The 14393-nt window shown below is 40.7% G+C and overlaps 1 long non-coding RNA gene across 1 annotated transcript; it reads left to right on the top strand.

Annotated features, from left to right (window-relative positions):
- The first annotated feature begins 1775 nt into the window (after positions 1–1775).
- Positions 1776–12791, top strand: LOC126827614 (uncharacterized). The gene is made up of 4 exons (XR_007682782.2): positions 1776–1901; positions 8349–8481; positions 10198–10424; positions 11546–12791. It is a non-coding gene; the product is annotated as an uncharacterized LOC126827614 (long non-coding RNA).
- The last annotated feature ends 1602 nt before the right edge of the window (positions 12792–14393 follow it).

Raw genomic sequence — 14393 nt, 5'->3', positions numbered from 1 at the left:
AATATCTTCCCTCAAAAACGGTAGCCGCAGTGGCTCAGTGCGTAAGACGCTGGCACGCTAATTAGGAGGTCCCAGCGCGGTTTACCCTTGTCGGGGATGCAAGGCGGGGGTCCTGGCAAGGACAGTGTCTAGTCGTTCGGATGAGACTTAAAACCGGGGTCCCGTGTACACTGTATAGGTTGACGTGCACGTAAAGTTTCTTGACAGTAGCCCGTCCCTTATCGCACACTGTATGAACAAGTATGCCCGTCTTAGCCCAGTCTGATCAGAAAAGTGGGACTTAAAACCCAGTTTCATTTCTTTTAGACTCATTTCTTTAAAACAACCGGGGGTTGGATGGCCGAATGGTTAGCACGTGCGCGCTGTATCATAAGGCCTGTCATTGAGTCAACTGACGTGGTTTCGAATCCCCGGTTGCACGTGACAAGGAGTAGGGTCGCCTGTCCAACCTCGTGGGATTTCTCCGGGTCCTCCGGTTTCCTCCCACTGCTAAAGACCCCTACGCGCAAGCGAATTATTGAAATAAAATTAAGCCATACGTTAGTCCCGAAATGACCTAGTATGTGTCGAGTGGACGTTAAACCCCATATAATGTCATTTTGTCAATTGCCTAAACAATTAAATATATACAATTAATTTCAAATTCTAACTCTCACCAGTGTCAAAGCTTACCAATTAATTGAAGACATTTTCATTTCAAGTCGAAAATCAAAATACGTGCAGTCGAATCTCAATGCACAAGTGAACAACGTCGCTTGACTTAGGAATAACATTTGTAGTTGTGCGCCCTGTTCTAACGTATCAACATTTAAGCAGCTATTTCCAGAAGAACAGGCTCGTTCGCTTCGCTAGTTCACCGGATAATTCCTCTTTTATAAACCTTTGGTGCGTTTATACAACTGCTGCACAAAATGAATATCATGCAAAGAAGCCATTTCATCATCATCATCATCGGTGCGGCCTTTAGATACGTCAGCGAGCTTTTGTCCTATATTGGGGGACAGTTTGCCCAAACAGCGAAGCCGCGGCCTACATGTACTTCGTTTTCCAACTGTTGGGAGATTTTTAGCGTTCTGTCAATCGTGTACACGGGAAAATAGTGTACGATATCATAGCTCTGCTTAGTAAATCAATAAATCCATGTATCTTTACTGTAAATTACAGAATTTTGTCTACACTAACCAGGGGGGAGAGAGAGATGGGGTTTAACGTCCACTCGACACAAACTAGGTCATTTCGTGACTAACATATGGTTTAATTTTATTTGAATAATTCGCTTACGCGTAGGGGTCTTTAGCAGTGTGAGGAAACCGGAGGACCCGGAGAAAACCAACGAGGTTGGACAGGCGACCCTTCTCCTTGTCCAACCTCGTGGGTTTTCTCCGGGTCCCCCGGTTTCCTTCCACTGCTAAAAACCCCTTTGCGCAAGCGAATTATTGAAATAAAATTAAACCCTACGTTAAACCCAATTTCTCTTTCTCTCAATACCAACCACCACAATTTCAAAACGCCCACCATTTTCTGCACCATTCCTCACCAGACACACAAAAGTTGAAATCGTACACTATTGGGCGATATCGCCTAGTGTGATAAAAAAAAATGGTTGAAAAGAAGATTTTTTATCGGAATATTTGAGTTGCAACAACAAATAAAACGTATTGATTTGACGTTTTTTCGTTAGATTGTAAGCAAAACAATCAACTGTGGCGTAATTGTGCACTTACGACCACGTGACTTATGTTAATCGATGAAAGGATCAGTGATGATTTATATACATTTGAATAACAGCGACGGATGTAGAAGAAATAACTACCTCGAAGTAACGAACAAAAGGCGATAACTGATGACAATGGTGCTATGTCTAATATGGTCTGTGGTCATTTTATTCCTAAATATTACAGGTAATTTATTTTATTTAACAAAACCTTTTCCGAACAACTAATGTAAAATTTCCTTTTGGACTATGGGATGGTCCTGCCAGATTTAACTAGAAAGTTGAAGTAGCCACTGCATGGTTATTATGTATTTTATTATGTCGGTAGATCCGCCCAGTTGTAATTGGGACGTACGCGTAGCCACTAGATAGTGTACTTTATGATGTCGGTAGCGCATACCAGAACTTTGTAGTCACGGTATATATACTATTCAAAAAAAGTAGGGGATATTTGATTTTGGGGGCATAATACTAAAATATGCAAATGACTACGAAAAAAGTCACTATAGAACCTAACAGAAGAAACATTTCCAGTTACATGTGACGCCCAAACGCACCAATAGCTACCGCATGGAATGCAGGTGATGCTTGGGATCATCATGGGGGTCCAACCCAAGATTTGCACGACTCTGACTTTGAATGTTACAGTCATTGTGGCATTGAATTCCAGGGTGGAAACATCAGTTTAATTGTTTTAGTGACCAGAAAACAAATTTTGATATGCGTCGGCTTACCCAAAATGAAAGGTTACGTGCCCTTGGCATGCTACAGATCGGCACAACACAGGCGGTTGTGGCGCGGACGATGAATGTTTCTCAGTCTGTCATAAGCAGGCTATGGTCCAGATACCGTGATACACAATCTGTACAGGACAGACCACGCTCAGGTCGACCAAGGGCGACAACTCAAGCCCAGGATCGATTTATCCGTACCTTGGCCTTGAGAAATCGTGTCATCACAGCAAATCAGATCAGCGCTCGTCTTCAAACAGACACTGGTGTGAGAGTGAGTGGCCAGACGATTCGGAATCGACTGCATAGGGGTCACCTTCGCGCCCGACGTCCTCGCGTGATCCCTTGTTTGAGAGATCATCACATAGGGATCGTCAACACTGGGATAATCGACGCTGGAGCAATGTGATGTTTTCAGATGAGTCAAGGTTCACTGTTGATTTTTTGGACAGACGTAGGAGGGTGTGGCGTCGTCGAAACGAGCGCTTCCAAGACGTTAACGTCATCAGACATGATCGATTTGGGGGTGGTTCTGTTATGGTGTGGGAGGCATCACTGTTGCTGGAAGAACGGCTTTACATGTTGTTGCAGGGCGTGTTACAGGCCAGTACTACCGGGACAACATCTTGGCAGTCCATGTTGTGCCGTTCGCACGACGTCATGGCCGCCGTTTCATCTTCCAGGATGACAACGCAAGATGTCACAGGGCCAGGATCGTTACAGGTTACCTCCAACAACAGAACATCACCACATTACCTTGGCCAGCACTGAGTCCCGACCTCTCCCCCATCGAGCATGTCTGGGACATGCTTGGACAGAGGTTACGTCAACGTCAACAACGTCCTGCCAATGTCCAAGAACTTGCTGCTGCGTTGCAACAGGAATGGGACAATCTGGACCAAAATGACCTTAGACGTCTCATTAGGAGTATGCCACGTCGGATCAATGCTTGTTTGGCAAACAGAGGAGGATTTACCCGTTACTGACTTGGTTGTGATGCTGTGGTAACTTTGCTGTTTGACCCCGGGTATCATTATCCTACTCTTCTAATTGGGACGCCCACGTAGCTACTGGGTGGTTATGGTACTTTGGGGATACAGTGGACTGTCAACGGTTTATTAGAAAAACTCGGAACAGCGACGACTGTGTGCATGGGGCAGAGCATACTTAAAGATACATTATAAGAGATTAGATATAAAGAGCTGGTAGTTCTCGCTATAATAGTTAAAAACTAGATAATGTAAAGGGAATTTGCTGAACATTTCAGTCAAATTGATTCAATTTTTGGCCTAGCCTCGATCATCATTACTAAAGTCTGTACGATAAAAAAAACAAACATAGTCTCGATTATCCATTTTTTGATTTAATCATAAATGAGCGTTGAGCAGCAGATCGGATTATAATCCAGTAAATATCACAGGCTAGCGATGACATCGAGAGTTGATTATGGTCTGTATAAGTTAATTAATGTCTGTATGTTTAACCTTTTCTTGAAGCCGGTATTTATACCACATGAACTTCGTGACTAATTCTGTTATGTCCATTTCAAACATGATTTAAAACTATTCCCCATCCTTCTGAATGCTGGACCTGTTTCTCAAACATAATGGCGAGTTTCCTACAAAACATTTGTCTGTCAAAATTCCCAAAGCAGTAGTAGTAGTAGTCGATTCTCTGTGATGTGATCGTGTTTTGTTGGGCGGTCGGTCGGGCTTTATTGTATGTACTGTGGTCGTGATTTGTTGGATTGTCAGAGTCTCTATGATGTGATCGTGTTTTGTTGGGCGATCGGGCTGTATTGTATGTGGTGTGATCGTGTTTTGTTAGGCGGTCGGGCTGAATTGTATGTGCTGTGATGTGGTGTAATGTAAGACATGTGGTCGTTTTTATACGCCCACATTTAAATGTGGTCGTATATTGTCGTCGCCCCCGTCCGTCCGTCGTCGGTCTGTCGGTCTGTCGGTCCGTCGGTCCGACGTCCGCAATTGCTTGTGGACGCTCTAGAGGCTAAAGTTAATATCCGATTGACTTTAAATTTATACACAGTGTTTAAGGTCTTGAGACGAAGAAGCCTATTGATTTTCAGCGATTTCAGATAATCACTGCCAGAGTTATGGCCCTTGATCACTTCAAAAAATCTTGTGAACGCTCTAGAGGCCAAAGTTAATATCCGATTATCTTTAAATTCATACACAGTATTTAAGGTCATGCGACGAAGAAGCCTATTGATATTTAGCAGTTTCCAATAATTACTGCCAGAGTTATGGTACTTGATCACTTTGAAAAATCTTTTTGACGCTCTAGAGGCCAAAGTTAATATCCGATTGACTTTAAATTTATACACCGTGTTTAAGCTCAATTGCTAAAAAGTCTATTGATTTTTAGCAATTTCCGATAATTACTGCCAGAGTTATGGCCCTTAATCACTTTGAAAAATCTTGTGGACGCTGTAGAGGTCAAAGTTAATATGCGATTGACTTTAAATTTATACACAGTGTTTAAGGTCATGAGACGAAGAAGCCTTTTGATTTTCAGCGATTTCCAATAATTACTGCTAGAGTTATGGGCCTTGATCACTTTGAAAAATCTTGTGGACGCTCAAGAGGCCAAAGTTAATATCCGATTGACTTTAAATTTATGATCAGATTTTAGTGTATTATAAATGTTTCATTACCGAAAATTAAAAATATGTGACAACTCTTGTTGACTGCCCGGACGATTTAGCTGCTGTGGGCGTATGTTTCGTTGCCTGGCAACCTATCTTTTGTTGGGCGGTCGGGCTGTATTGTATGAGATGTGATCGTATTTTGTTGAGTAGTCGAACTGTATTGTATGTGCTGTGATAATGTTTTGTAGGGCGATCGGGTTGTATTGTATGTGGTCATGTTTTGTTTGGCGGTCAGTCTGTATTATTTATTAACATTGCCACGACACTCTGTCTAGCTCAAAACTCTTGATCTTCTTTGTAAATATTTCGTTCTAACCAAGTCAAGTGCTTTTAACCGGTTCTTGTCAATACAGTTATTGTCTTGCTAACCTTTTATTTGAATAGTTTAATGAAAACCGTTGAAGGGTTTAATGAAAATCTTTTCAAATAAAAGCAACGATATCGATTAGGATTAAATAATGTTATTTCTTCGAGAAAGTTAAGTATTTATTTTAAATATAATTGAATAGGATGCGGTATCAGCCAGCTATTCAGATGGTAGAGCCACGGGATGAGGTGGCTCTTGTGCCCACCCCGGGCAATTTTTTCATTTTAAACGCGGTATCAATTGAAATGAAATGGGGTTTAACGTCCTACTGTTCTGCTCCTACTTGGTTAATGAAGACTGGCTTACTCCATGCAGTCGGCTATGAGGGAAATTTTGCCCAGACAGCGGCGCTACGGACTACTCTTATATCGAATTCTAAATGTCAAGGGTTCTTTTACCTACACATCAATGTGTATACGGGACCTCTCGTTTTTGTCCCAGTTTGAATATTCCTGTGTTTCTATTGAAACTGGGTGCCACGATGGCTCTATGGGTAGGAAATTGGCTCGTTAAATTGGACGTCCCGTGTTCGATCCCTGCGTTGGTCGAGAATGTTCACTGGGATATTCTGGCGTGGTTCCACTTCGTCTCTGGTATAGAACAGAGGGCCGGGGAGGCGACAACGTATAGCCGTTCGGATGAGACGAAAAACCGAAGTTCCTTGCATACATTAGCGTGCACATAAAAGAACCCATTGACATGTTGGAATTCGAAATTGGAGTAGGCCATAGGTCCGTTGTCCCAGCAAAATTGTCCCCATAACACACTGCATGGCGTATGCCCGTATTCATTAGCCCAGTAGGAGCAGAACAGCACGACGTTAAACCCCATTTCATTTCAACGCCTGTGTTAGAGCCAACGCAACCTGCTCTCCTCCCCCGAACCCTAACTTCCACACTAATTATTCTGTCTTCAAAAATTGGATTTCACTATTTGAGCTCTTAATTATAAATTGTATTGATCTTATGTATGTATAATTGCTTCTAATAATAAACGGTAATTCAAGTGGTGACCATTAAAAGTAGAGTCAACTCAGTTTGTTTAAGAAGTATTTAATTAGTGTTGCTAATTTTATTGGCAAAAAACCAAAACAATTACCAATATGTCGTCGTCCGTTTACGAAATGGTGTTTGACGTCCTACTGTTCTGATCTGACTGGGGTAATGAAGACGGGAGAATTTAAACGGTGTGTTATGGGGGATGTTTTGCCCGGACAACGGTGCTACAGCCAACTGTTCTATCTAATTCCATCTGCCAAGGTATCTTTAACGCTCACGCCAATGTGTACATGGGACCTCGACCACCGCTGTCCCGTGCCAGGCCCTCTGTCCTGCACCATTGACAACTACGCCGGAAAATACCGATGAACTTGTCAGCCAATACCGGGGTCGACTGTTTAAGACTGTTGAAGATTTCGCTTAAGACCTTCATTCCCATAAAGGGGCATTTGGTAAAATCATCCATCAGAAAACGTATTCAAATCAACTAAATATCACAGGCTAGCAATGGCATCCAGAGTTGAAATAGATGTAAGAGTAGACCGTAGCGCATGTTTCTGAGGCAACGACTGCAATTTTTACAACATCTGGACGTCGCTAAATTACTTTACAATTCCCGAACTTATAGCTACGTTATCTGCAGACAAGTGAACAGTAGCGCCCAATCAGAAGTTGTGACATCGCGACCTCCACGGAAAACCTTGACATTGAATGAACTTGAACTTTGCAATTCGATTATCACTTGGTATTCGCGATGATCGGGGAACCTGATAGACTTCCAACCAGGGTGAGTACCCAATCGAAATTAGTCCCGAAATATGCAGGGTAATACGTGAAGACCTTGATAAGAGTTAAAGCGAGATCAAATCTTCTATTGACGATGATGGGGCCACGGTGGCTAAGCGGGTAAGACGCTGGCTTGCTAGCCTGGAGGTCGGATGTTCGATCCCTGCATTGTCAGTGATGCAGGACGGAGGGCCTGACAAGGACAGCTGTCTAGTCGTTCGGATGGGACGAAGAACCGAGGTCCCGTGTACACTTTGGCGTGCACGTATAAGACCCCTTGACAGTTGGAATTCGATATAAGAGTAGGCCGTAGTGCCGCTGTCCGGGCAAAGTTTCCCTCATAGCACATTGTATGGCGTATGCCCGTCTTCATTAGCCCAGTTCGGAGCAGCACAGTAGGACGTTAAACCCCATTTCATTACATTTCTATTGACGATGACCGTATAGCGTCGCTGTCCGGGCATAATCTTCCCCGTAACACATGACATGACGAGCATTATTCCGGTTGGTGCTGTTAGTACTTATAAGCAATATTAACACGTTTTGTTTTGGAAGGAGTTTTTTTTTCTTGTGGATGGGTGGGGTGGGGGGGTCAGAAGTTGCAGCCAAAACTGTGCACAGTGCAAACATTTTACCATCGCAGATATTGTTGGCCTCCAAGGAATTATTTATTAAATATAAATTGGGTAATTTTTTGCAAACCGGAATTGTTTTTCGGATAGCACAAAAAAATGATTTCAGATTGCTTATATCTCTTTGGACTTTCATCTTTAAATCGATTTTTAGCAAACCCCTTTTTGTTTTGAAGCTAGTCCAGGTGGCAACAATTATTTTTATTGTTGAATTGAATCAATGTGCGCCCGATTTAAAAACAATTGTATTTATTTATCCATTTGTGATATATTTAGGTATATTTGGGGAAGTTTCAAATCGATATTCAGCCGCCATCTTTAAATCGATTTTAGCAAACCCCTTTTTGTTTTGAAGCTAGTCCAGGTGGCAATTATTATTATTGTTGAATTGAATCAATGTGCACCTGGTTTAAAAATAATTGTATTTATTTATATTTTTGTGATATATTTAGGTATATTTGGGGAAGAGTGTTTACTTTCAATCCCCCGTGTGACGGAATATAAATCGTGTTTGTTTGGATGTTGTCATCAAGGATTTGATACTAACACTGGGTTTGAAAATGAAGACGTTTGTTGTAGTCCGACGTAAGTAAAATTAAAATACGTTTGGGCTAAACATGTGGGAAGAGGGAAAGAAATGAAATGTAACGTCTTGTCTGGGGTGGGGTGGATGGCCGAATGGTTAGCACGTGCGCGTTGTATCATAAGGTCTGTCATTGAGTCAACTGGCGTGGTTTCGATTCTCCGGTTGTACGTGACAAGGAGTAGGGTCGCCTGTCCAACCTCATGGGTTTTCTCCGGGTCCCCCGGTTTCCTCCCACTGCTAAAGACACCTACGCGCAAGCGAATTTTTGAAATAAAATTGAACCGTATATTAGTCCCAAAATGACCTGGTTTGTGTGGAGTGGACGTTAAACCCCATTTCTCTCTCTTTCTCTCTGTAACATTTTTGATCTTCCCTAACCATGAAGATGGGAGAGGGGTTGACAGCAATGACGTTTTAAGTCTGGACAACACAATATTTCGGTCATGTTGAGACTAACATGCGGTTGGATAATTAACATGGTTAGGTGTACAATGCCAGGGAGGAAAATGTATTTTACATACGAAAGAGGTTTTTGGATTACAGATAGGGTAATCGTAATAAGGATCAACTCGTGGTTGGAGCTAGGGTAATCCTATATCATAAATACTGTAAATACGACGTAAAGTACTTGGGTTAAGGTTTGAGGTCATAAATAAAATGTTTACAGAGTAATCTTTACTCGTAAACACTGTGGTTAGCGAGTAATCCTTTTTCGTAAACACTGTGGTTACCGGGCAATCTTTATTCGTAAACATTGTGGTTACCAGGTAATCTTTAATCGTAAACATTGTGGTTACCAGGTAATCTTTATTCGTAAACGTTCTGGTTACCTGGTAATCTTTATTCGTAAACATTGTGGTTACTGGGTAATCTTTATTCGTAAACATTGTGGTTACTGGGTAATCTTTATTCGTAAACATTGTGGTTACTGGGTAATCTTTATTCGTAAACATTGTGGTTACCAGGTAATCTTTATTCGTAAAATATTGTGGTTACCGGGCAATCTTTATTTGTAAACATTGCGGTAACTGGGTAATCTTTATTCGTAAACATTGTACATGGGGACCCAAAAAAAATGTCACTCATGAAAATGTCAATTACATGCAAAGTCCTTTTTGCATTTTATTCATATTTGGTACAAATAAACTTTAGTCTATGCCTGACATTTCTACCCAGTTTCAAAGATTTTGGTTACCGAGAAATCTTTATTCGTAAACACTGTGGTTACTCGGTAATCTTTATTCGTAAACACTGTGGTTACCAGGTAATCTTTATTCGTAAACATTGTGGTTACTGGGTAATCTTTATTCGTAAACATTGTGGTTACTGGGTAATCTTTATTCGTAAACATTGTGGTTACCAGGTAATCTTGATTTGTAAACATTGTGGTTACCAGGTAATCTTTATTCGTAAACATTGTGGTTACCAGGTAATCTTTATTCGTAAACATTGTGGTTACCAGGTAATCTTTATTTGTAAACATTGTGGTTACTGGGTAATCTTTATTCGTAAACATTGTGGTTACTGGGTAATCTTTATTCTTAAGCATTGTGGTTACCTGGTAATCTTTATTCTTAAACATTGTGGTTGCCGGGTAATCTTTATTCTTAAACATTGTGGTTACCTGGTAATCTTTATTCTTAAACATTGTGGTTGCCGGGTAATCTTTATTTTTGAACATCATGGTTTCGTAACATCGTCCTTTTATTATACAGGGGTGGTATTATGATGTCTATCGTGGCTGGGTCTATTGTCCTGTTTCTGGGATTAGTGGCGAGTTGTTTCGGTTGCAACTGTCGACAGTTGTGTAAAGCAACTCCCAATAAAACAACCGGTGAAACAACCAATAAAACAACCACTAAAACAACCGGTAAAACAGCCACTAAAACAACCACTAAAACAACTGATATCTCCAACAACAATTCTTTAGCAGTTGTCACAGGTAGAACTATATTGTTAATGCAACAAAAATAAATTGTCAGTGGGTAAGGCGCTGAGGCGAAAAAACTAGGTTTGGTATACCCGTTGGCGTGCACTAAAGCGAGTCATGGCTTCATTAGCCCGGTTGGTGCAGAAAAGTTGGATGTAAGACCCATCTCATTTCAGTCAGATCTTAAAGAGGTTATGCCAGATATTACGATATTACTAACGGTGTAATTTTCCAATGAGTTACTGAATAAAATGGTCTTACCTGTCTGTACAAACTGGGTTAGTGAACATGGGCTTACGCCAAGTTGGGAGTCACGGTGGCTAAGTGAGTAAGACGCGGGCTCGCTATCCTGGGGGTCGCAAGTTCGATCCAGGTGTTGGCCGTTGATGTGGAAAAATGGATTATCAAGACCTTGTAACAATGACAATCGAGACTACAGTGATATTAAAATGAAAATTTCTCGACTTACAGTGAAGTAATTTGACTGAAATTTTCAGCATAGCCCCTTTACATTATCGATTTTTTAACTATTATAGCGAGAATTGTCAACTCTTTATCAAAAAATCTTCCTTAAAGCCGCTTTAAATAAACTTTTTATTTAGATTCCATATAAATCAGCCTTATTAATTAAGTTCGGTGTGCCAATGCCCAACTGAAATGAATGTCCGGGCCCTCACCCCAATGCTACCTGCCTGCACGCCACAGTTCCTATTCATCAATAATTCATGTGTTTCTTTATGTGTTTGGGGTCACGGTGGCTAAGTGGGTAAGACGCTGGCTCGCTAGCCTGGAGGTCGGGTGTTCATCCAGATTTTCCGGCGTGGTTTCCCCTTGTCAGTGATACAGTACGGAAGGCCTGACAAGGACAGCTGTCTAGTCGTTCGGATGGGACGAAAAACCGAGGTCCCATGTACACATTGGCGTGCACGTAAAAGATCCCTTGACAGTTGAAATTCGATATAAGACTAGGCCGTAGTGCCGCTATCCCGGCAAAATTTCTCTCATAGCACACTGTATGGCGTATGCCTGTCTTCATTAACCCAGTAGGGGCATAACAGTAGGACGTTAACTCCCATTTCATTTCATTTCATTTCATTTCATTTCATTTCATTTCATTTTTCTTTATGTTTCAGCCGCCAATGAAGATACCAACAAATCTCCAGTACGAAAACCAAAGAAAAAGTCGACGAGGGCGGTTCACAAACATCACCTTGGTTACCACACGCCGCAAATACCCGGATGTCCTATGCCCCCCGATTCTACTGTATCCCAACAGACCTGGCAATTGTCTTTAAAGTCGAAGGATGGGGCTGGGCATTCGAACAAAACGTCTGGAAGACCAAAATAAATTTCATTCTTCTGTATTAAGATAAACCTTTTCTTCTTAATTTGAGACTGGTTGATCGCAACATATATAATAAATTATATATTCTAATAAAACACACACTAATCAGCAGTGAATATTCGCTAGGCCGCTACAATCACTGATAAGGATGACATCAATGCGACTTAATGAGCCCCAAATATTAACTTTTTTCCTCCGACAAATTAAATTCTAAAACATTTTTCTTATGGTATCAGAAAAAAAAATAAAGACGTTTGAAGTATTTCCTGGTTATTATAATGAGTAAAAGGCGCCATTCTGCCCGAACCAGTAACGTCTTATGTAAACAATGCTCACGCCATTGAACCAATGATTGACGCCGCGTGATGTAACGTCACGTGTTGAAGGCAGTCATATTTTACAGATGTATTAGAAGACTTTCGTAATTCTCTGTGAAACAGATTGAATAAAACAGTGATGATGACAGTATAGAAAGTTAATGCATAATGAGTTAGTTTAAAAAATATTTTATTCAATAAACTGAAATGGATTGAACAACAGGCAGAGACATATATAAGTTCACTCCAAAATTACAAACAGTAATATATACATGCCATGTATAAACTGAATTGGATTGAACAACAGACAGAGGCCTATATTAGTTCTCTCCAAACATATAAATTAGTTAAAATTTTTGTTTACAATAAACAATGGTGCACATATCTATAGACAGTGATTTACAAACAAATATACATTTCTTCGGGTGTAATGGTACTATATTTATAATATTTGCATATAAGATTATGAAAATAAAAAAAAATTTTTAAAAAAATATATTGCACATTGTAAATATAGTTTTAAATATTAAAGTGTTAAAATCTCAATGAGTTCCAAACAGATCAGCAGGAAATATTCGCTTCGCAGCTACTATCACTGAAAGGGGTGACATTAGGGCAACGAGTTCCTTATTGATCATCAGGAAATATTCGCTTAGCAGCTACTATCTCTGAAAGGGGTGACGTTAGGGCAATGAGTTCCTAATTGATCAGCAGGAAATATTTGCTTCGCAGCTACTATTACTGAAGGGGATGACATTGGGGAAAGTTAATTAGTACTTAATATTAACTTTTGCAAATTAAATTCTAAAGCAATTTATTACCAAAAAAAATGTGTTGGGAGTATATCTAGATAGGAAGAGAGAGAGAGAGGGGGGGGGGGGCAGGGAGAGAGAGTGAGAAAGAGAGAGAGAGAGAGAGAGATTGTAAATAGAGCGAGTGATTTCGGGACTAACACTTGGTTCAATTTTATTCCAATAATTCGCTTGCGCGTAGGAGTCTTTAGCAGTGGGAGGAAACCGGAGGACCCGGAGAAAACTTATGAGGCTGGACAGGCGACCCTGCTTCTTGTCACGTACAGCCGGGGAATCGAAAGGCATCAATTCTAATAGGCCCAGTTTGTGTTACTATGTCCGATGTAAAGCACGTGCTATCGCGACCGTATGAGGTGACGTCACACGTAGACCTATACTCCACGTGGTCCACGTGAACACAAAGGTCAGAGTTAAAAGAAGGCGGTCGCGGTCGCTAAGTGAGTAAGACACTAACTCGCTAGCCTGTAGTCTATGGGTTCAACGGGATTTTACGACGTGGTTTCCCCTTGTGAGTGTTGCAGGACGGAAGGCCTGACAAGGACAGCTGTCTAGTCGTTCGAATGGGACGTAAAACTGGGGTCTCGTGTACACATTGGCGTGCACGTAAAAGATCCACTGGCAATTTGAATTTGATATAAGAGTAGGCTTTAGCGCCGCTGTCCTGGCAAAATTTCGCGCATAGCACTCTATATGGCGTATGCTCGTCTTCATTAGCCCATTCGGGGCAGAACGGTAGGACGTTAAGCGCCATGTCATTTCATTTCATTTTTAAAAGAAGGCTTTCGCGTATTTCCTCAGTGAATCAGTTTGAATCAGTTGTACAATTTATATGGCCGCCAATACCTATTCTCTTAAATTCTATTAAACCTATTTACCTGTTTCTATAAATGATTATCGTAACATCGATATTTAATTATACATTCAAATAGAACAGTGATTATCGTTGATAGTAAAATATGATGACAGTACAACAGGTTAATGAAGATCATTTATATTCATACTATAAACAAAGGACATTATTGAAAATAATCCATTGAATAAAGTGTAATTGTTGTTGGATTTCATGGGTTATCTATGTTTATCCTAAGAGATAGCGAGAAGATAAACTAGCCCCTTTTTGGGATTAACATTAAAATCAACCCACTAGCAAGAAGGCCACAATTTGTACTCAGTGAGTACTAGTATAACAGTTTAAAATCAACTCAGTATAGTTAAATCTGTCTATTGCAGGTCTTTCGTTAGGCCTGAAATGTTATCTAAATTATTAATCAGACATTAATTAACCTATCCAGACCATAATCAACTCTAGATGGCATCGCTAGCCTACGATCTTTAGTGGATTATGAGCCGATTTACTGCATAACTTTCCTTCACGATTTAACGATTAATTGGATAATCGAGACTATGCTGTTTATTGTACTGACTTTAGTAAAGATGATCGAGGCTATGCGGAAATTGCAATCACCTTAGTTCTCGGTTCATAGTGGATCAATTTGAATGACATTTT

The sequence above is a fragment of the Patella vulgata genome, chromosome 7 (genome assembly GCF_932274485.2).
Source record: "Patella vulgata chromosome 7, xgPatVulg1.2, whole genome shotgun sequence".
NCBI classification, from domain to species: Eukaryota; Metazoa; Mollusca; class Gastropoda; family Patellidae; genus Patella; species Patella vulgata.
Note: the sequence above shows the minus strand (reverse complement) of the source record. Positions and strands in the feature narration are given on the sequence as shown.